This window comes from Balaenoptera acutorostrata, chromosome 1, assembly GCF_949987535.1.
Source record: "Balaenoptera acutorostrata chromosome 1, mBalAcu1.1, whole genome shotgun sequence".
NCBI lineage: Eukaryota > Metazoa > Chordata > Mammalia > Artiodactyla > Balaenopteridae > Balaenoptera > Balaenoptera acutorostrata.
Window position 1 is genome coordinate 86,410,126 of NC_080064.1, and position 23,391 is coordinate 86,433,516.

The following is a 23,391-nucleotide window of genomic DNA, read 5'->3' on the forward strand; positions in this document are numbered from 1 at the left end:
GGACTCCCAACCACTGCGCCACCAGGGAAGCCCGAGGATTGTCTATTTTAAAGTCTTTCAGGTGTCAAGGAAAGGAACCATGGCAAGCCTACCCCCGCCCCCCCACCCCCATTACTGAGGGCTTATTACAAGTATATATGGAGAAGTAAGATGACAGCAGCACTGGTGACCCACCAGTGAAATCAGTGACAAAGAGCAGCTCTTACTTTCTTGTTTTTCCTTTAAGAGCTGGTGTCTACTGCTTTTAGGATTAGAAACTCTGTGATACTAATGAATCTGCTCTTACTTTTCAGTATCTCTTTTTCCATTTCTACTTCTACTCACTTTCTTTTTTTTCTATATTGCCTTTTTGGTTCTCCCATTCAGTTTTTCTACAATCCACCAGATAATCTATATATTTCAAAACCAAACCCACAAGAGAAGATCCTCAGATAAAAACAGAATAATTTTTTTGTTTTGTTTTGTTTTTTGTTTGTTTTTTGTTTTTGTTTTTTGGCCGTCCTTCCTATTTCACACCCTTCCCATTTATTTTGTTAAATTCCCACTGTATGAAGTATTGGTGGAACACAGAAACTATCTCCACTATGGAACCCACTGAAAAGAAAATTTTTGTCTCTCTATTCTCTGGCAACCAAGAAACAATTACATGATTCTAGGCATGGCCAACTGATGCTCCAGCCAAAATTTCAATCTCACAATCAGAAAAGTGGCTGAAGTTTCTTTGTGGTAGTGTGTGGTGCAATGTCTCTTGACAGTATCCAACAATGGCAGTAGTGGCAGATAACAGCACTGGTACAGGCTGTGCATTATCTGGGCAATTCTTGCTACCCATTCTCTGGATCCATTTGGTTTCTGACACTTTTCTAAGCCTGTTGTTCCTGACTTCCCTTCAGGCACACTCCCTGAAAGGCTGCTGATCTCTTTTTATTTAGATTACAGCTGGTCACCTTTTGCTCAGGATACAATATCTAGTCCAATGAATTGTGGTCAAAGTATCCAGGACACATGCTTTTGTGACAACTTGTATACAAGATATTGCTTTTGGTCACTTCCCTTTAGAAAGGAGCTTTAGGTGTGGCAGGTCCTTAGCTACGTGGATTGTGTATAGTAATAAATAAATAAGTAAATAACACTTTTTATTTAGCTCCTAATAATTAACCTGAAACGTTCCATGAAATGTGAAAATTACAAAAAAATAAGGTATTAATTTGTCCTCAAATACAGTCAAATTAGATCACTTAGGGCACTAAAAATTGGTCAAAGTCAATAGAATATATAAATGGCCTTTGGGATTAGTATATGTCATTATTTTTCTATAAATCATTTAGCATTTGAATATGTCATAATAAGCAAGATGTCATATAATTCAAGAGACCCTTGCAGAAAGAAGTAATACATATCACCCAGGTACAGGAAAGCTTGATTTGAAATGTATTAAGAGTAGCTATGAGTTCTTAAAAGATGGATATGTAAACAGAGAATGGTAATATAGCCCATAAGAAAAAATATCCTGAGGCCCTGAAATTAATTTAAAATATGATCTCCCTTTCACTCTGAATACCTGCATGATTACCAATTTGACAAGGATCTTTCATTTATCCCAACTCAACTTTACTAAGGTGCCTGCAGCCTACATGGTTGATAAAACAGTTAGGAAGCTTGCATGGGGGGAAAAATCTTCAAATTGCTTGATACACAAAATTGTATTAGTATTAAAAACAGGTGAGTATTTACTTTTGTAATATTCAAGAAATGTGAAGTACCCAAAGAACTGCTAAACTTAGTTTAAAACTTTGCATTTTTTTTTTTCCACTTAAAAATAGTAAGTGTGGTCAACCCTACTGGGTCATGTAATTAACATCTAGATGTTGCAGCATATAATTAGGTTTTTAGAATATTGGGCAAAGGCAGCATCCAGCATCACAAAAAGGTTTTACTCATACATTTCCAGTTGCTAATATTCCTAGATTTTAACATGCAACAGTTGAAATCACAAATGCGACACGGTTACTTCTTACTTTATCCTTTCTCTGCTATGTAAGGTATTTGTGGGAATTCAAAAGCTATTGAATCTAAACCTTACTGGACATTTGCAATCATCCTGCAGTTAACCACAAAGACTTTATGAATGGTTTCATTTTGGTATAAGAAAAAGACATAAAAACAACCCCAAGCAATTTGCTCTCCTTGAAGTGTGTACAAAGTGGGAAGTTAGTGGTAGAATGATTACTTTTATTTACTTCTAAAGTGTGTGTGTGTGTGTGTGTGTGTGTGTGTGTGTGTGTGTGGCAGGGCGGACTGGAGTCTTGAAAGAGTCACAAAATGGCAGCAACTGGATTAGGGCCTGTGGAGAAACACATGGGTAAGGAATGCATAGGAAGACTCTAAAGCATGGGAATGCCCTGTGCGATGGGAAATAGAAAAAAAATTCCAAACTATTGCTTATGAAGGGAGCGGAGAGGAGATATGGTTAAATGGTTCAACTAGAGTTTAGAGTCAGCTTCCTACAGATTCTGTGCCTTATCCTTTAGACAATAAGAAAACACGAAAAGCCACATGGTTAAATCCATGTTTTAGAAATATAATTCCATATATGTCTGTGAGTTGAGTAGGATAAGATACAGAGCAAGCAGGGACACCAATCTGAAAGAGAAAAAAGGCCTAGTGCTAGTGAAAACCAAGAACTTCAAGTGGACTAGAACATCATTTTAAGGATGAATATTAAAAACTTTCAAGATTAGTACAAATTGGAGTTGGGGAATGAAAATCAAAAATAATTCTGTGGTTTGTCATTGTAGGAGAATAGTAATTTCATCACCCAAGTGAGGAAATACTAGAGAAGCAGGTTTGGCAATAAAATGATGAATTTTAGATACATTGAGTTTGAGGTCCCTTATAAGACACCTAGCTGAAAGAATCCAGTTGAGAGTTAATAGGAATCTGGATCACAGGATCACTAAATCATAGACTCATGAGTTGTTAGTATGTAGTTGGTGGTTGGCGTCTTGTGAAACCCTTGCTATGTCAGAGAGAGAAGAGAACAATGAGGAAAAATCCAAGGAAGAAGGGAAACTCCAATAAAGAAGATGTAGATGTAGTTCTTGATATAAAATACACCAAAGACATCAGGTAGGATGAGGACTGAAATGCAGGCAATAGATTATACCCCTTAAAGCCACTGGCAACTTATGGCACATATAGCTAAACATAATAGGGATGGAGGCAGAATACAATGGGTTAAGTAGTTATAGCTATAGATACACACAGCCCAAGAAAACCAATAATAAATTTAATCTGAACTATCAGAGCTTAGAACTGTGCTTGACATAAAAGGTGTATGCAATGAATATGTTGAGTAATTATCATTTTATTGTTATCACAATTAGAACTAATGACACAGTGGAAGATCATTTGCTATGTTATGAGGCAACGCATATATGTAAGGGAGACTATATGACATTTTTAAAGGAATCGGTTATAGTTTAAACAATATCTCTGAATTCTAACAATGTGAAATCCATGACAGTCTGAGATCTAAATAATTAGCTTTGTTAATTAAATATCTTATTGAAATCACAGGCCTAGATAGGACTCAAAGAGGTTATTTAGACCATTCTCAGGCAATATTAAAAATAACAAACATACAACACAGTGATTTACCAAGTGCTCTCACACATCATAACTTAATTATCCTTAAATCATTCTACATTTTGTTTTCTATCAAGTTATCCCTAGTGAGAGATACAGTAGACCCACTTCTCACAACATTTGAAGACAAATTCACACAAATCTCTTTCGTATCTTAATACAAATTAAAATCATATATTTGTTTACCTTGAAAGAACAAAAAGATAAATTGTTTAATATAATTTATACACTATCCTTGCATTAAATCTTTCTTCAAATGTTATTTTTAAGAAAGTTTTCCATGATTATGAAAGGATGATTTCATAACTATCATGGAGTAATTTTTTGAATAAATTATTTAAAAAATTATTGACTAAGAAAAATAAAAATTACTCATAATAAAACAACCAAACAATAGCACTATTAAAAAGGTTTATTTCCTTCTATTTTCTTGGAGTAAGAATACAGTTCCCTCAAAAGTTAATTCTTACCATTTTTACAGTTGTAAATCCTTTTTTTTTTCATTATATTACGTGCACTTCCTATGTCATTCAATTTCTTTAAAAATACTATTTTGATATTCATAAAATATTTCATCATATAGATATACCCTATTTTACTTAATTATTTCCCAATTTCTGCACTTTGAGATATGTCCAGTTCCCATTATAAATAACATTGAACTAAATCTCTTCTGGTGATTGGTGCTCCTAACTCCTTTGTTTTTGTTCCTAGGTGCTGTGTTTATGGATAAAATATGAATTCTCTTAAAGCAAGCAAACAAAATCAGACATTTAGAATATATAACCCCTTAGAAGAGCTGGATAGTCAATAGACCTGGGCCTGACACTAGTGGAAACTTATGTTGCTATATGTTATCATGGGAGCAACTGGTGAGGGAGACAGAATTGGATTTTTCAGTTGATGCAAAATAGGCGAGAGCCCAACCACAATCAAACAATCAGCTTTTAGCCTCCCCCCCATCCCCCCGGGAACCCCCCGCCGCCCCGGGCCTAGAGCACACAGGGCTTCCATGTCTCACTCACAGATGGATCTCTCAGTTAGCACATGTACAATTTGCTTTCTCCACAATGTTTAATTTAAGCCAATGTTATTTATAATGGGATTTTCCTGAACCTTATATACCACAGATATCCCTATTAAGAGATAAAATGATAATGCTATTATACTGTGGCCACAGTCATTTCTAAATAATTAAGAAATACACAATAACCTATGCTGTACATATAAACCATGATATACAGTCAAAATCGTCACTACGTAATTTGAGAACAGTCATGTTAGCCCACTTATGTTTAACTACCAGACCAGAATTTGTTAATACGCTTCCTCCATCCACAATATACTTCCCCATTCATATCACACACATTAGTTCCAACCCTTGAGAGAATTAATTTCCTCATTTATCTTTCCTTAGGATTTTATATATACTTGTACTTGGATTGCTCAATAGAAATGTTATTAGACGAATGAATAAATATTATTTGTTATGTAACTGGATAATATGATAAAAAAAAAAAACTTTAAAATGTCAATAGGGCTACACATTCCCAAAGACACATTAGTTAGAAAAAAGTAGGACTACATACTACTAAGGGAAAAAAAAAAGGTCAAACTACATTAAATACAGGCATGCTTTTATAAAGCATCCTTATGTAATCTTTTGCTAATTATCTGAGAATCATATATTTACTTTTATACAATTAAATTTCCTTAAAATTTGCTGAAATTTTGCTGCGATTATGTTGCAATCAATCCTTACAGAAAAGAGGTATCATTTATAAATTCTTAGGTTAGTTTTATTACATCAGTTCTTCATAACCAAGAGGCTTTTTAGTTTATATCTTTGTTTTATTTCACATTTAATTAAAGCTAACAATTTGTTTAAAGTGTGATAAATTAAAGAGACCGTTTCCCAAGTTGAGTAAGAGACAATTTTTAAATGTTACTTCCTAGATTTTTGGGCAATTTGGTAGGATGAACTTAATAGCCTAAAACAGCTATTTAAGAACAAGAGAAAAGAAGAAGAATAGTTGTAAATCTGAATTTTGTTAAAATTGTACGAATAGGAATGAGCATTAACTAAAATATATTTTGGAATATGGAATTGCTACCAATTTGAAGTATGCATAAATTCATTTTTATGGTTATGCCATTAACTTTGAATTATCCATATTGGACTGGTAAGAGCCACTTATATTATAAGCAAATTCAAAAGCAAGTATATTTCTCTATAAGCAAATTCAAAAGCAAGTATATTTCTCTTTGGGATGTAATCACAGTTACAAATGTACACTTTTAACTTTCTTTATTTCCAGTATTTAATCCTGGATTAAAGTGATGCTTGGTGAGCACTCTGCTGGTTACTAACAGGTAAGGGTAAGAAATATCTTTGAGTCACCATGCATGAATGGGACACTAAATAAATATCTTACTCTACACTACCAAATGTAAAATAGCTAGCTAGTGGGAAGCAGCTGCATAGCACAGGGAGATCAGCTCAGTGCTTTGTGACCACCTAGAGGGGTGGGATAGGGAGGGTGGGAGGGAGGGAGATGCAAGAGGGAAGAGATATGGGAACATATGTATATGTATAGCTGATTCACTTTGTTATACAGCAGAAACTAACACACCATTGTAAAGCAATTATACTCCAATAAAGATGTTAAAAAAAATACACTATCAGATTATCTTATACCATATTTGTGAGTTTGATCAATATTAAATATTAGCATATTCAAATTTACAAAAGAATATACATACTATGATCTTTTATTTCTATGGTATTTCCCATAACTTCTGCAATACCAAAAGTACACTATGTGTTTCAAGAACACTTGACAATGTATTTAGACTTTCCAAAAATTTCAAATCAGAGCTTTAGTATAAATTTTATTATTAGTTATACATATAAAATCTTAATATACAAAGAACATTTTACATATATTCCACTCTTCTTAATAGGAAATGGAAAAATGGACAACTGTTTGAACATTAAATATCCTATAATTCATCCTGATATAAAAATGAAGACCTGAAAATAAATACTGATTTTCCTGTTTATAAAAGAAATCAGGCTGAGCCCCATGTCAACAAATGAGTTCGCAGCAGCTCTAAAGAAATTGTAAAGACGATCAGTCTATTTTCTTTTTTATTATTTTCTTGTCGTTTATTGTCACAGTTGTTGCTTAATGAAGATGTGAACTTGTATAACTAAAATCTGCACCACAGTAAACAATAAGGCATCATCAGCCATATGCAACTTATTTGCATAGTAGTGGGCTGTGTGTTGTGTAACCGGTTGTAACCATCTTTTCCTTATTTGGTGATATTCATCCATTCATTCAACAAATATATATTCAACTACTATCTTAGTTGTTGGGGTAAATAAGTAAATAAGTAAAGTGAATAAGACAAAGTTAAGGTTCTCACGGAGTTTTCATTCAACTGGGAAATACAATATGGAAAAAAGAAATAAATACGTAACACAATTTCAAGTAGGTAATAGAAAATTTAGAGCATGGTAAGAAGATAAGGAGAGAAAGAGTGGGGGGGCTGTGGGTATGGTAAACTGAAGATGGGTTGCTTGGTTTAAACCTGAGGAAGTCACATTTAAGTTTATGTATATTCTATGACCAAAACAAATAATCACTTTGCTTTTGTGGTACCTTAAAATTATTTTAATTTCATTTAGTTAATTTTTTAAATTTGTTCCTAGATTTTGAATTGTTTCAAGTTGGGGACCCTTTTTTTTTTTTTTTTTCATCATGCAATATCATCCATAGAGGCAAGCATAATACTGATATACAACAGGCACAATAGATGTACTAATCATTGACTAAATATTCATCACTTTAGATAAAACTTTATTAGAATGAGATGTGACTTCAGAGCAAATACTATGTTGATTTTATATGATCACTACCTGTTTCTATTACCTAGTTTTATGTTTAACACAGTAACAGGAAACTGAGATGCAGATGTTAGCTGGTAGAATGCTTGTAAAAGTTAGACTAATTCTTAGCTCAGTGATTCACTTACACTAACCTTAATGTACAATTCAAATTCCTTGCAAAACTATACACTGCTATATTTTATATGAGATCACTCACCACTAGTTAAAACTGCAAATGTTCACACTCATGTTAAAATGGGTTATGGCTAGGTAGTGAGATTTAAGGAGGAAAGGGAGAAAGGTAGGAAGGAAGGAAGGCACATAGGCAGGCAGGCAGGCTAAAGAAGACTAGACCTAAGTAACTGAATTAACTCCTCCAAGGCATCATGGTATTTGGTTTTTGTTACAAATTAAATGATAGTGCCATATGTTTAGAGTGGTTTAAGAATGGGTGGTTTTACTTTTCCAGACATAGATATAGAATAGTATAAGATTAACTGAATGCCTGCTTTTATTAAGACAATAACTTTAAGTTCTACTTAAAGTTACATAATGCTTATGCTAGAGCAGGTGTTCAGAGAAATACAATTCCATAGTACTAAGGGAATATTCTTGGTACTGTGTATATTATCTAGGAACTTTTACATCAGAAGAAAGAATACCTTATTTCTCTCAGCTTTAAGTTTAATATTCCAGGTCCTTTTTATTCCATCTGAGATGCTACTGAGATAATCACTGTTAATTAACCTCTGATTGTGTACCTAGGAACACTGAGAATACACTTGGTGTGTCTGGGCCTTGATACACCCCTCTTGCCTTGCTGTGCTGTTTGGCGTTCTGAGGTCTCAGCTGCCTCCTTAAAATGATGACACATCCTGTCTGTATATGAGGTCTTTGAGCCAGTTCTCCTGTTTCTGCTTTACAACTTATATAAATATATATATATATATATATATATATATATACAACCACATATATTTAGTAAATATATTAATAGTGGAAGTAATATGAAAGTAGGACTAGGGCTAGCATCACTATAGGCAATTTTTTTTTAACATCTTTATTGGAGTATAATTGCTTTACAATGGTGTGTTAGTTTCTGCTGTATAACAAAGTGAATCAGCTGTACATATACATATATCCCCATATCCCCTCCCTCTTGCGTCTCCCTCCCACCCTCCCTATCCCACCCCTCTAGGTGGTCACAAAGCACTGAGCTGATCTCCCTGTGCTATGTGGCTGCTTCAAGAAACGAAATTGAGTTATTTGTAGTGAGGTGGATGGACCTAGAGTCTGTCATACAGAGTGAAGTAAGTCACAAAGAGAAAAACAAATACTGTATGCTAACAATGTATATGGAATCTAAAAAAAAAAAGAAAAAAGAAAATGGTTCTGAAGAACCTAGGGGCAGGACAGTGATAAAGACACAGACATAGAGAATGGACCTGAAGACACGGGGAGGGGGAAGGGTAAGCTGGGACGAAGTGAGAGAGTGGCATGGACATATATACACTACCAAATGTAAAACAGGCAAAATTTTGAAGTAAGAATTCTATCTCTGAAGACCTGACCATTTTGCCTGATTCTCTGTCTTAAAGGCATCTTCATCTGCTCCAAGCCAAATACCCTGTCTTCACGTTTGAGCATGAATATAATTCAGGATAGTCATCAACAAATGATAGTGGTGATGTATCATATGACAGGGACTAAATATTTACCATTTATTGGGTCCTGGCATACTATAAGCAGTAATATAAATCACAAGCTCTGGGGAAATAAATTGTAAGTTAGGAGTCAATGAATAAATAAATTCCTTATGATTACTGATGTACACTGAAAAACAGAAAAAGCAAGAATTAAAACTACTACTTAATATAGTAAGTCTCTGATATTCATAGGCTAAACATTTGAAGTCTCAACTCTTTGTGAACGATCCCATAGAGCAAATATTAATATATATTTTTATATGAAACTTGGATGATGTTGTGAGCTTCGTGTGAGTCACTTGGCCAGGAATAAGCCTAACTTTTAAGAGCTTTTCTAGCTAGCACCTACGCTGAGGTGCAGGCTGAACTTTTTTTTTTTTTTTTATACTTAGAAGTACAAAATAATTTTTGAACATGTCAAAAGACTTTGTGTAGAGTGAACCCCAAAGAAAGCCAATTGTTAATTCTCATGACGGAAATAAGGAAAAAGTGAAAGTTTTATAAAATTGATGCATCTTTTAGAAAATAGAAGTTCTGTATAAATTTGGTGGTGACTCAGGCAAAAATTAGTAACCATATGCTCTATATGGGAAACAAGAAAAAGTGATGTTTGAAAACGTTTCGGCCGGTGCTCAATTCAGAATTTATGTTAATAGCATTATAAATGACTTTAGTTCTGTTTCTATAGAATCATTAGGGTCTACAGGGATCATTTAAATATTTCAGTTACACTTTACTGCTTTTTATGAGGAAAATTATATATTATAGTGATACTTAGGGATTTGAGAAGGTCTTGGGACCTATCCCTCATTAATATTTAAGTCTCAGCACTTGTCGATTTACTTTTCTGCTATAATTTCTTGTTGATTCTTCAGTAATTGCTAAAATTTGGCTTATTCAGCTTATTATGGAACTCTTTATGAAGGTGCAGAGTTTTCTTGAAAGTTTGTGTTAAATTTGACACTACAATGCATGGAAACTTAGGACTTAAGATACCTTAAGAACTGCAACTTCTCCAAATGTCCAAGTGTTAGCATGGGCCATGGTTAAAGTTATATCCCCAGCTGCTGATTTCCTGCTGTTTGGTCATTTTTTGACTCATTTTTGAAAACGATGGCAGACTTTATGGGATTTCACACACAGTCTGTGGTCATACGTAGTTTATAGTCTAAGAGGGAAGCAAAGCATGTAATCATAGTATAGGTTGGTATGGGATGCTAGAGGCAGCATGATGGCATAATGAAAAGAATATGGGATTGGAGGCAGCTAACCCTCTGTTTTCCTGGATCTGTCACTTACCAGCTATGTGACAGGTACCAAGCACATAGCAGGAGGTCAACATACAAGATAAGCAGCACAAACTGCTGCCAAGTTTAGAGAAGGAAAGGGTCATTTTGGGCAGCAGTGGTCAGTAGAGATATTTGACTCTATCCTTGGAGAACAAACAAGCTTGACTGGGCAGATGGTGGAAGGAAATCTGTTCTGTGGCCCAAACACAAACGAAGGTGCTGCAGGGAACAAGAAAGTGGGGTGCATACTGGGGAAAGCAGAGTGTATAAGTGTTGCGACATGGAGGTTCTGTGGACAGGTGAGGGGAAATCAGATCAAAACTAGATTTTGAAAGAAAGACAGGTTGCCTATCTCTGTGAGAAGCTTCTAGAGAGGGTACTTCCTTTGTTTTTCATCATGCTTTCCTTGGCAACATGCACAGGAAGCTCTGCTGTCAGCTTTTTGTAGAGGCTGCTTCCTAAATTTAATTAGAAGATGCTTCCTAACACAGAAGCAGAGCCTCCCCTCTTCTTTCCATTACTGCACTTTATCTAATCAAACTCAGCTCCTCAAATTTCCAGCTTAGCTGTTTTCAACACTGCCTGTGCATCAGAATCACTTGTGGAGTTATACACACACACAGGCCTTGGGCCCAGACTTCTGGACGAATCTAGGGAAGAGGGGTCCATGCACATTTTAAAGAGAGTTTGATCGGTGATTTTAATCTTCAGAAATGATTGGGGGAGAACTTGTAGCTCATACCTTCTTTCTTTAAAATGCGGGTCAAAGATAGTCACCTGCTCAGATACAATAGCATGCTTATTTCTCCTTGGGATAACTGTACATTTCTCCTTAAAATAATGGAATATGTCACCTTGTCGATTAATTGTAGAGCTGTCAATACCCAAAAGCCTACTTTATTTACCACAGCTCTGTCTGACCCAGTGGGTCCCCACAGTCTTGCATTACCTCCCACTTGGCGAATTCAACAGATAGGACCAAGGATAACTCTAAATTTCTTACATTTTAAAATAACATACTGGAAAATATAACAGTGCAGTTGCTGCTCTCTTAAAAGTAGTACACATGCCTTTTTGAGGCAAAGACACAACGCAGTGTACTCCTTCTAATATTCTTTATTCTTCCCTTCCTCTACCTTCACCCTAGTGACTTGAGGCTACCCAGACCTCCTTCTCCCTTTACTCCCACAGGCTATTTTCTTTATTCAGTGCCTTATGTCCTGTCTTACATCTCATTCTCTCTCTTCAAGGTAACTGGTTTCATAAATTTAAATCATGAAGTTATAAATAGATTAATGATTTTTCCTTATAAAGAATAGCCACATTTTAAAAGATAACTCCAGAAAACAACAACATAATAATGTCTCCACCTCATAGAATGACACAATGATGGTGGATAGTTCAGACACCACGGCACAATAGTAGGAAAGATACATTTGAGCAAGTACGCCTTTACAAAGCGTCTCTGGAATTACACCTTGTAGACTATTCTAAGCCTGACTAGTAGGTGCTCAATAAGTGTTTTAGAATGAAGAACTGCGCCAACATATTTAAATAATGTCAAGAAAAGAGAATTGAACCAGGAGCCAGGAAACCTGAGTTCGAGCTTAGGAACAAGATGAAAATGGACCTGAAAAGGGGGGAAACAAGTGCTTAGAGAAATGGGAAGTGAACCAGAAAAGTACAATTTTTAAAAGAAAGGAAATAATTTCAAGAAGGGGTTCTAAATAAGGTCAAATTCTGTGCAAGAGATAAGAAGGTGACGATTGTGAAAATGTTATTGGTGACATTTCTGATAGTATTTTGACTAGAGTAAGAGGAAAGTCAGACAGAAGTTTGGAGTGTATAAATGGCGAAGAAGTGAAGACAGTTTTCTAGATGACTGGAAATGAAGGGATGAAAGAAAAAAAAAACGGACAGGTGTACTGAGAGGGTGGTAGGATTGGAACAGGGTTTATCTCAGGATTTTGTTCATGCACGTAGGAGATGGGGAAGGGGCCAAGGTGAAGGAGGAATGAAAAATATAAATATGGGGAAGAGAGTGAGATATTAAAGAAGTAGATGAGCTTGGGATTAAGCACTTGAGCAGAGGGGTTTGTCTTGGAAAGGAGGAGGGACTCTTATCTGACATTTGTGTTAAAGGAGAATGCTGACTAGAAAGATATATTTCCAGGAGTGTCAGAGCAATGAGGAGGCAGAATTCCTCAGGCCTCTACCAAATATTTCCTGTTGTACTCTCTGTTCCAAGAAAAGTACTCATTGCACCTCGCTGAAACCACCACCCACAGGCCCAACTCTATGGTACAAGGTACTTAATCAGTTAGGTCTCCCAGGAGAGATCCCGACTGTCTCCCACTGCTCTAAGGCAGAAGACCTCTAAAAGACATCTTAGCTGATGGGCTGAACTCCTAGGCTTTTTGCAAAGAAACTACTAAGGCAAGTCTGAATTGGAGAATTATGACTCAACACATTTTTGGGAATTGGTTTCCAGCTAAGAGAGTGCCTCAAATGAAATTAATACAGAGCTGAGTAGGATTTTGAAGGACCATATGGCCAAGAATCTCTCAGTCTGGCAGAATGGCAAGGGATAGCTTAATAGCTAAATACCACTTAACTATATTAACAAGCTTGGCTGTGTCAATACTGGGCAAGAACTATCTCCCAGCAACAGAATCTGAACCCATGACAGCCACACTGGCTAAATAAAGACTTGGTTTACTTCAAAGGAAGTGAGTTACCACTAAATCGGCAAGCAGAAGGTGGGCCCTGCTTAGTTCCATTGACAGCTACATCTTGGTTCCCTTCTTCCACTTTTCTAAATGCGTGGCCCCTCCATGACTGTTTACTAAGTACGGCGATTACTGTATTAAAGAATTTTGTAGATGAAGTAGTAGGACATCATGATCCCATTATTTTGACCTGCCATTTTAATCCAAAAGATATTTCGACTGTAACTCTGGGAAAATTAGACTCAGTAAAAAAAAAAAAACCCAAACAAAATAACTGTGAAAGTGAAAAACTGTATAACATTAAAACTTTACACTGGATGGCAATATTTAAAACTGTGAAGACAGATTTTGGGAAGATAGAAAGTTGCCAGAATAACACAACACCTAAAGAAGCTTTGAGCTTCCCAGAGAAGAGAGCAAGTATGAGGCTTCATTAACCTTGGGAAGGGGAGACAAGCAGAAGTCCCACTAGGTCTGAAGTTAACACAGCAGATTTTTTTTTTTTTTTTGCCACTGAAGAGGGCTCAGCCAACATATGCCAGTGATGCTCCAATCTTGCACATCTGTCAATATTTCACATGGTCCTCTGGGAGGCTACATAATCCTGCTAGGGCTGACAGACCTGGAGGGGTTGGAGGGTGGGGAATAGGTGGAATAAATTGCTCCAACCATTCATATTTTAGGAGGAACTGACCTTTTCCTATTTTCACCTATAGAGTCTTAGGACCTGGTCTTATAACCTTCTCAGAGAAGGGGTTCAGGTATGCCAGTGTGTGATCACTAGCTCACAAGACAAAACCTCTGCATCATCCACAACCTTCCACTTGCTCAAGAGAACCTCAAATCCTGGCCTGTTCTTGAGTGACAAAACCTACATTATAGGGAAGTCAAAGGAGAATTACTACCTATTTCATAGACTCTGTAAGTTGTGGGAAGGAGGTCAAGCTGAACCAGTAGCTACTATTAAAGAACAGCTAATGAATTAGACAGAGAAGAATGTTAATTTACATGTAATGAGCATTCTCAAGGAGCTGCAATTAGAAAATAAAAATAATAATCACTTGAAGTGACAATAATGATTTTCAGAATTCTAAAACCAAATAGAGAAATTGAAAAAGAGTGTAGCCACTGCTGAGAACTGAATTAGTTGTCTGGATGATCAAATAAAAGGGGGAAAAAAAAGAAAATTAGCAATAAAATAAGAGACTTAGAGGAAGATCTAGGTGACATAATATGCAAAGAGGAGTTCCAGATGGGGAAAAATTGAGCATGGAATAGAAGTGATAATCAAGGAAATAATAGAATAAAAATTCCCTGAGTTGAAGAAAGACTTGTGCCTTTTGAATGAATAGGCTCACTAAGACTCAGACAGGATTAATTTTACGAAAAGCCACACACCTAGACATAATCAGGGGAAATGTCTGACCTCCAATGCTAATGAAAAAAATTCTTTCTTCTACCCAGAACAAAAATAGTTTTCTTACAAAGGAAAGATTATCTGACTATGCTATTAAAAGAAAAGGCCTATGATCCAAGAATCTTTATACTAGCCAATATAATACTCAAATGTTAAGGAAAAAGCACAATGGTTTTCAACATCCAGGGATTCAGAAAATATGCCACCCATGTATTGATATCTTATCTGTAGAAAATACTCAAGGAAGTACTCCCAACCTCGTAAAAATTCAACCAGAAGCAAATCTTTACTTTCTGAGAAGAGGAAAGAAGAACAGTACAATGAAATAGTGTTAAGCAACTTGTTTTAATTTATATGATGACAATTCTACAACTAAGATTTAGAATAGAAGTTATGACAGGATTCTTAAGAAATGTGTATTCTTAAAATTATATGCTTAAAATAAGATATATATATGTGTGTGTGTCTGTGTGTCTGTGTGTGTATATATATATATGTCTTAAATAAGTTTAATAAAAACTTGCAACTAAATTTTTTCAGCTACTTAGGAAACCCAGGAATTGTGGAGGGAAGAAAGTAGAGGAAGAAAGGCAGGCCGAAGCTTAACCGTCTCTAAAACCAAGTAGAAGGAGGAGGACTTCAGGGGTAAAATGAGCAAGCAGGCTGTTCTAGTAAGGACATCATAATTATTGAACTTGATATACTAATTGAGAAATATTGCTTTACACATCATTGTGAAGAGAAGAATAAAAGTCCATATTAGAGTAACAAATAAATAAATAAATAATAAAACAATGGGGGAAAACTTCAGCAAAGTAAGCAAATAGTAAACACAAAATAATACGAACTATTAAATCAAATAGATCAGTTACCACTATATGTGTGAGTAGGCTGAATTCCTTATCAAAGTAAAAAATATCCAGGTTGGGTTTAAAAAATCAAATCAAATAGCTAAAATAGAAAACAAAAAACAAAAAGCAAAAAAGAATGTAGGAAGAGCAATTTAGTTTTGAGTGAAAATCTAGACCAAAAGCATTGATGAAGATAAGGAGTGATATTATATAGTGATAACAGACATGATTCCCAAAACTATATGCATAAACTATACAGCAAACAAGATAAGGCATATAACATAACTTTAAGGCACGAGTTTAGCATAAGGCTTACAACCCTAGGAAACAAATAGGAAAATATATAAAAACACAATGATCATTGGAGATTTTAATAGATGTCTTTTAGATGTTGACTGAAAAATAAGCAAGGATGTAGATAATTTGAATGATACAGTTAACAAGCTTGATTTAATAGGTAATTGTAGAATTATGCAACAAATCTAGCACATGTATTTTTCTCAGATAGCAATGTGAATACACTGGGCATACAACTGGCCACAAGAAGAACACCTCAGCAAATAGTGGTTTTATTCACTGAGTTCTTTGACTAGAAATTAATGAATTTACGCATCAACCACTAATCGATGACCTACCACACTCCTTCATCCACTGCTGACATTGTAGGAGACTGATAACAAAGCTGGGCTATGGAGAGAAACTGATTCAATAGATAGAGAGGGTACTGAGGCGTCAAGTTCTTGTCTCCACTTTTCCCCTGAGTCAGCTGTACTATCATTCCTGTGGTTTGGCTCGAGTCAACATTTCCCTCATTTGGCTTAAGCGTTTATATTTTCATCCAAAAAAAGGGCCAACTAACCCAAGGTTCTCTCTCCCTCCTTCTCTCCACACATACATGCAAACATGTATATTGAACTTATACAAACACCTTCAATTATGTCATGTTGAATTACAAAGGCCCTAAATTGATGCAGAGATCCTCAGATTTATATCCATATGCACAAGGCTTGACAAGTTTAGACTTTTCTCATGAACCTTCCTTTTCTTCCCCAGAATAGCATAATTTAAGAAAAAAAAAAATTTGTTGAGTATAGAGTATACTTAGGAACCCATGGAATTTTCAAGTTTCTAAATTCTTTCACTGAACACAGACTACATCATTAAAAATAAACATTTTGAGTTTTTTGGCTTAGAATTTAAAAAGGTGAAATTTACCTTAAAGACTTTGCTGTTTTACCTACAAAGTTAATGGTTCTCATTTCCCTTATCTCAAAGCAGATAAGCATGATGATCTGATAAGAACAGCTGGTTTCTTGGTCAGCCACTTTATCACTCTGTGTTTCACTCCTTGATAAAGATTGGAACATCTTTTTCTGTGGTCAGTGTTCTAGTAGTACTCATAGCGGCTGCAGAACTAAGTCTTGCATAGATGAAGCCTAACTATTCCAGTGGTGGGCTGGAGCCAACTCTGTATTCAGTGACATCAGGTGTAGCCTGAAACTGGCCATAGTGGGAGCATTTATACCGCAGAAACCACAAATGCTACAGATCAGGGGTGCATTTTCCAGAGAGCTAGTTTAACAGCACGCTACTGATTTTTGTTCCAGGTAGCCGATTTGACAAAGTTTGGAATCTCATACTCTAGTAGGAAGAAATAAAGTAGAAAAAAGGCCTCTCAGAAGCTTATTATGTTCTGCTTGAGTAAATGAATTTATTTCTGAGAAGTATAGTTTTTTTAAAAAGGGCATGGAGTCCTTAAACTAATAATTTTAGGAAATGTTAAGTCTGAAAAATCATCTTATAAAATTATAAGCTTAGAAAAAAATTGTACTTTTGCTAAAGGCAAGTTAAAAACATGATCTTGTCTACTCTCCTCTTTTTAATCTCCTATATTCTTGTAGTAGTGAATCTTTCTAGTTTCTACTTCCAAGAACAACTAATTTAATTTTTCAAAGGATGGTTAGAATGGCATTTCAGTGAATAAGAATTTTCCATATTATGCCTTAATAAAACTTGGAGACCTGTTATTATTCTATGGGGAAAAAAAAATTACCAAAGCTTTTTCTTTCTGATAAAGCACTGAAACATTTTTATTACTTCATACAACTTAATAATGCTAAGCAGAAGTGAACTTATGTTCTTAATGGAATTAATCAATGTCCAGCTGATTTTAACCAGTATTAGGTTCAGACTGGGCACAAATGCTTCTCAAAGTCATGTGTGGGAACATGAACTGAAATCCCTTAATTTTCATCCACAAAATGTCCAGAAAAGTAAGAAAGGTAAAGACAAGGTCAAAACCGAGCGCCGAAAGTTGAACACCAATGAATGTGCAGAAGTCTAAGAGGGATTTGTGTTGGGAGTTGAAGTCATGATAAGGGGCTTGTCAGGAGGAGGCAGAGCCCTGCTCTAAGGGGCTTGAGTTGTTTTTATTTAGCAGCCTTTGTAATTTCTGCCCTTGCCAGCTTATGAAGGGGCTTATCATTAGCACCCCACCACTCACTGTCATCACCACTCTAAGAAGGACAATTCAATTTATTTTTATGACAGAGACCAGTTTTTGAGGTCTGGATGAAGTCTGCTACCCCCTGTATTTGACTTACAGTTTCAGGTATTTAATAAACACTGTTAAACAAGTGAAGAAAACCACCTCCAAAAACAACAACAACAAAAAACAACAACAACCAAAGATAACACCAAACAACTTAAAAAAAAGCCTTATAAAAAATACTGAGAATCAGTGCATTTCCTTAATGTTATAAAGGCCTTCTGAGATTCCTGTGTGTGTGTGTGTGTGTGTGTGTGTGTGTGTGTGTGTGTGTGTGTTTAATTGTCTCAGCTATCTTCTATGAACCGAGAAAGACCTTCTTTTGTTCGAATGTGACAGATCAGTTAGAACTGTGGCAACTACCATTTACAGCTATTGATTTCCATGTGACATTAAAGGCCCCAAATTCAACCATTATTCTCTTCAATTGTCACAAACAAAGGTTAATAATAGTTGAGTTTGGACTGAAGGAATCAAGTAAAGATTGCCAACTGAAATTAGCACGTTGTTCCCTTCTGGGTCACAAGTCAGTATGAGGGTCTGTGTTCCACAGACTACATGTATATTATCACCCTTTTAAAATGTGCCTTTCTCCCAAAAGTAATATTCGAAATACAGAAAAGGAAAATGTAGTTTTATATGAAATCAAGCCATTTAAAATAATAAATAATTTAAAAATATATTTCTCTTTGCGCAGAGTAAAAACATTTTGCTTTGTTGCTTCTATTGCAGCAAAATAATGTTTCTCATAACTGTAAAAAGTGGTATGTAGCATGATTAAACAATATTTCAGTCCCTTAGTTCATGCAGAGGTTACCAGCTAGAGGGGAGAAAGGTTTGATTAAGTTTATGTCTTCCACGAGGAATTTTAAAGGAAAGCATACAACTTCTTTAATATATGAGTGCTGAAGCTACAGATGGCTTTCTCTCATGGGTAGGTATGAAAGAATAAAGTCCTTTTACTATAATAAATAGGCAAAAAATAGCTGGTAAGATATTATAAATCTTCACAAAAGCAATGGCAAATTTTAAAAGTCTACAAGTCTTTACAATTTCAAGTTGCTTATATTTATATCATGACTTACTACCTATTTATCCTATTTATGAATGGTAAATAAAGATTCATGTGCTGTGTCCACTGTAAAAATTTTAACAAGTACCTTATTTTAAAAATATTATTCCAAACAAAATAAAAAAATAAAAATATTATTCCAATAATTTTAATTATTATTTATTGATATATTATCATTAAATAGTTATATAGCACTATCAAATCATAATTCTCATTAGATGGAAACTAGTCATTTTTGGACTATTTCATAGACAGGAATTCTAGATCAAGTAAATGAGTTTAGGATAATTTACTGTAGATCATTATTTCTAAAACAAAATGAGACTCCTCCTAAAAGTTAACCTGTGGTTGTTAGTAATCATTCTAAGGAATTTTGGAAGTGAAGCAATATATTTCCAAATAAACCTGGTTTATTCTTTGAATAGAATAAACATCGGGCCTGACTTAATGTCATGCAATAGCATTTCATAGCTTAATAACAACAGTGGTAGTGAAATTATTTTAACTACAGGATCCTATCCTGTGCACTCAAACATAATAATATCCTTTTGAAACCTGACTGAAATTTTAAAACACCCAAGAATTAACAATTGTTCCTATATAATTGTATAAAAGAAGAAAGAAAATTTCTCCCTTCCCAATCCCAGAGTTTCTAACCAGTAGGAACATTAGTGTGTGTTCTTTTCATTTTTTTACCCTATGTTTATATAGGCCTATCTATATATACTTATGTATTATTGTTATTTAACAAAAATTTAATCGTTTGCTTTGTTCTCTCTCTATATATATGTATATACATATATATGTTTACGCACACACACACACCACATACATTGATATATGTGACATGTTCACGTCTTCCCCCTGATTAAAACATACAGACCTACCTCGTTCTTTTTAATATTGGCAGAGCATCCTGTTGTATGGATGTGCTAGTCCCTTAAAGATGAACATTTAAGTTGTTTCCAGTTTTTGCGTTTTTACAAATAGTGCTGCACTGAACTATTTTCAACATGTTTATGCATGTGCTAAGATTTTTATAGGATAGATTTCTAGAATTGGATTACTGGGCCTAAAAGTGCATGCCCTGAAATTTACTCAGATTCAGCATAACACTTTCTCAAAGTGTGGTACGATTTACTTCCCCATTAACAAAATGTGAGAGTGACTGCTTCCCGCACATCCACAACGGCACAGAAGGTTATCACTCTTTGCCAGTTTAACTGATGAAAAATTTAGTGTCTGTGTTGCCTTAATTTGCATTTCCACGCTGACCTACTGAGGTGGCTATCTTTTCATGTTTACTGGCCATTTGCAATTCTGCTTCTTTGAACTGACGATCCATTTTTTTATTGGGTTGTTTCTCTTCTTCTTAATTGGCTAGAAATCTTTTTTTCTAATGTTCTTTTCTTCCTGCTTATATGGATAAGGCATGCTCACTTTAGAAAAAACATATAGGCGAAAATAAGATTAAAGCTGTCCATGTTGCTACCCACGCAGAGAGGAATATTTCTGGCATATGTTTTGTTAGTAGCGTGAATGATGAGATGAAATAATTGTGTCCACTCTGTTATGTCACCTCTTCTATTCACTCAACGACATAGCCTTGGCATTTTTCTATACTTTTAATGTTCATTCACAACTCAAAATTAAAGTTGAATCAAAGCCGAGCTGCTCAATCAGCTTCCTCTCATAACTCATATCCTGTACTGGATCATGATTACTGTGGGAATGCAAGAAAATGCCTTTTAGTTGATAAGTAGAAAACAGCAGGAAGAAAAGTGACAAGAATCTTAATTGCAATTACATACGCAAGCAGACTCTATTCTTCTAAATATTTACATGTATTTTAACCTTCACTACAACTCTATAGGATGAATACTATTATTAATCCATTTCACAGAAGAGGAATTGAATGCAAAGGCAGTTGCTTTATGTAGCATATTGTATGCATACAGACTGAATCCAGTAATCCAGTTTTGTGATCTGTGCTCTTAGTGACTATGCAACCTGCCTAATGGAAGTACAAAAGCAGCAGTGAAATATTTGCACTTGGATTGGTGTTCTGTGAATTATTTTTCCCAAGACTTTTTTCCCATTGCAGGGATTTTGAACGTAGGGATTTTTTTCATTATTTGTCTTTTTGTTTGTTTTTACTTTTTATTTTATATTGGAGTATAGTTGATTAACAATGTTGTGTTAGTTTCAGTTGTACAACAAAGTGATTCAGTTATACATATAAATGTATCTGCTTTTTTTCAAATTCTTTTCCCAATTAGGTTGTTACATAATACCGAGCAGAGTTCCCTGTGCTATACAGTAGGCCCTTGCTGTTATCCATTTTAAATATAGCAATGTGTACATGTCAATCCCAAACTCCCTAACTCTCCCTCCCCTCCACCCTTCCCTCCCCACCTGTTACTGTAAGTTCAGTTCTCTAAGTCTGTGAGTCTGTTTCTGTTTTGTAAATAAATTCATTTGTATCATTTTTTTAAGATTCCGCATATAAGTGACATATTTCTCTTTCTCTGACTTACTTCACTCAGTATGACAATCTGAATAGAATAAATACAAAAGAATATTTATTTATATTTTTTTACATAAAAATATTGTGTTTCTCATTTCCTTGCTTTTTTAAAATTAGTTTTACCATATACATTTACATCCCTAAAAAACATATAATTTAATACTAAATGATTTTATATTATTGGGTTGGCCAAAAAGTTGTTCAGGTTTTTCTGTAAGATGTTACAAAATCCCGAATGAACTTTTTGGCCAAGCCATTATATATACATGCAATTATATTCTTTCTTACTTATTCTTCTGCAACTTTCTTTTTTAGCTCAATATCAAATTCCTAGGATTCATTTATGTTTTTGCATGTAGCTGTGTACCAATCTTTTTTATTGCTGTATAGTATTTCACTGTATAACTACATTACAGATTTTTCTATCTTTTTTATTGTGGATGGGTGTTTGGTTGTTTATAGTTTTTATGTTATCTCTTAAGCGGCTGTTCAATTCTTTTGCCCATTTTTCTATTGAGTTGTCTTTTTCTTGTAAATTTGAAGAAATGCATACATTCTAAATTTTACTCCTCTGTCAATTGTTTGTAGAACAAATGTTTACTCCCAGTTTGTATCTTGCCTTTTCACTCTCCTCATGGTATCTTTTGATATCAATCTTTTCTTTTATGATTTGTGCTTTTTCTGCCTGTTTAAAGAGAGCTTCCAGATCATGAGGTCAATAACACATTCTTCAACATTGTTTTCTAAATGTTTTTAGTAAATGTTTTTTGCCTATCACATTTAGGTCTTTAACTACATGTATTTGATTTTTGTGTATTGCTAACAATTGTCCTAGTACCATTTTGTTCATAGTTCAATATTTTTGCACTGGTTTGCAATTACAGCTCACTTAAATCAAGCTTCCATATGTGCTTGGGTTTTTTTCATGAATTCTCTATACTGTAACTTTGCTCGAATATCTAAACCTGTGCCAAAACCACTATCCTAAGAGCTATAGCTTTATAAGAATTTTTGATAGTGGTTAAGGCCAACTCAATGTATATTAAGTGCTTAGAACAATGTTTAGAACAGAATAAATGCTATATGGATCTTTGTTATTATTATTATTATTGAATGCCTTGGCTATTTTTTTTTTTTTTGTCATCCATATAAACTTTAGACTCGGTCAATTTCAATGAAATAATTTTGCTGGGATTTTGATTGGGTTTGCAATAAACATAGAGATCTACCTGGAAAAAAATGAAAATCTTTATATAGCAATATCTAATTCCTGAAGTTGATATTATCCATTTTTTACATCTTTTTAAAATGTCTTCCAAAAAAATTTTTTAAATTTTCTACAAAATGATTATATACATCTTTTGTTAGATTAAATCTATTTATTTATATTTTTAATGCAACAATAGTGTATAGTTTAAAAAAATACATTCCTAACTTGGTGTAGCTAGTGTATAGAAATGAATTGATGTTTGCATATTGATTTTTTCCCTAGAAACTTTCTAAAATCTTTTTAATTCTAATAATTTATCAGTGGATTAGTTTAGAATTTCACTATAGATAATCAGAAGATATATATCATCTAATTTTTTTAATCCTTCTATTTTAAAATTTTTATACTTTTATTTTATTATAAATTGATTTTATAATATAAAATTAATTAGTCTTACTGCATTGACATTTTATATCTAGTACAATGTAGGACAGATATG

At 34.5% G+C, this 23,391-nt stretch overlaps 1 protein-coding gene across 1 annotated transcript in view; it reads right to left on the minus strand.

The window, feature by feature from the left end:
- DPYD (dihydropyrimidine dehydrogenase) overlaps window positions 1-23,391 on the minus strand; it is an 808,008-nt gene that overhangs the window by 221,400 nt on the left and 563,217 nt on the right. The gene's annotated exons all lie outside the window — the stretch shown is intronic.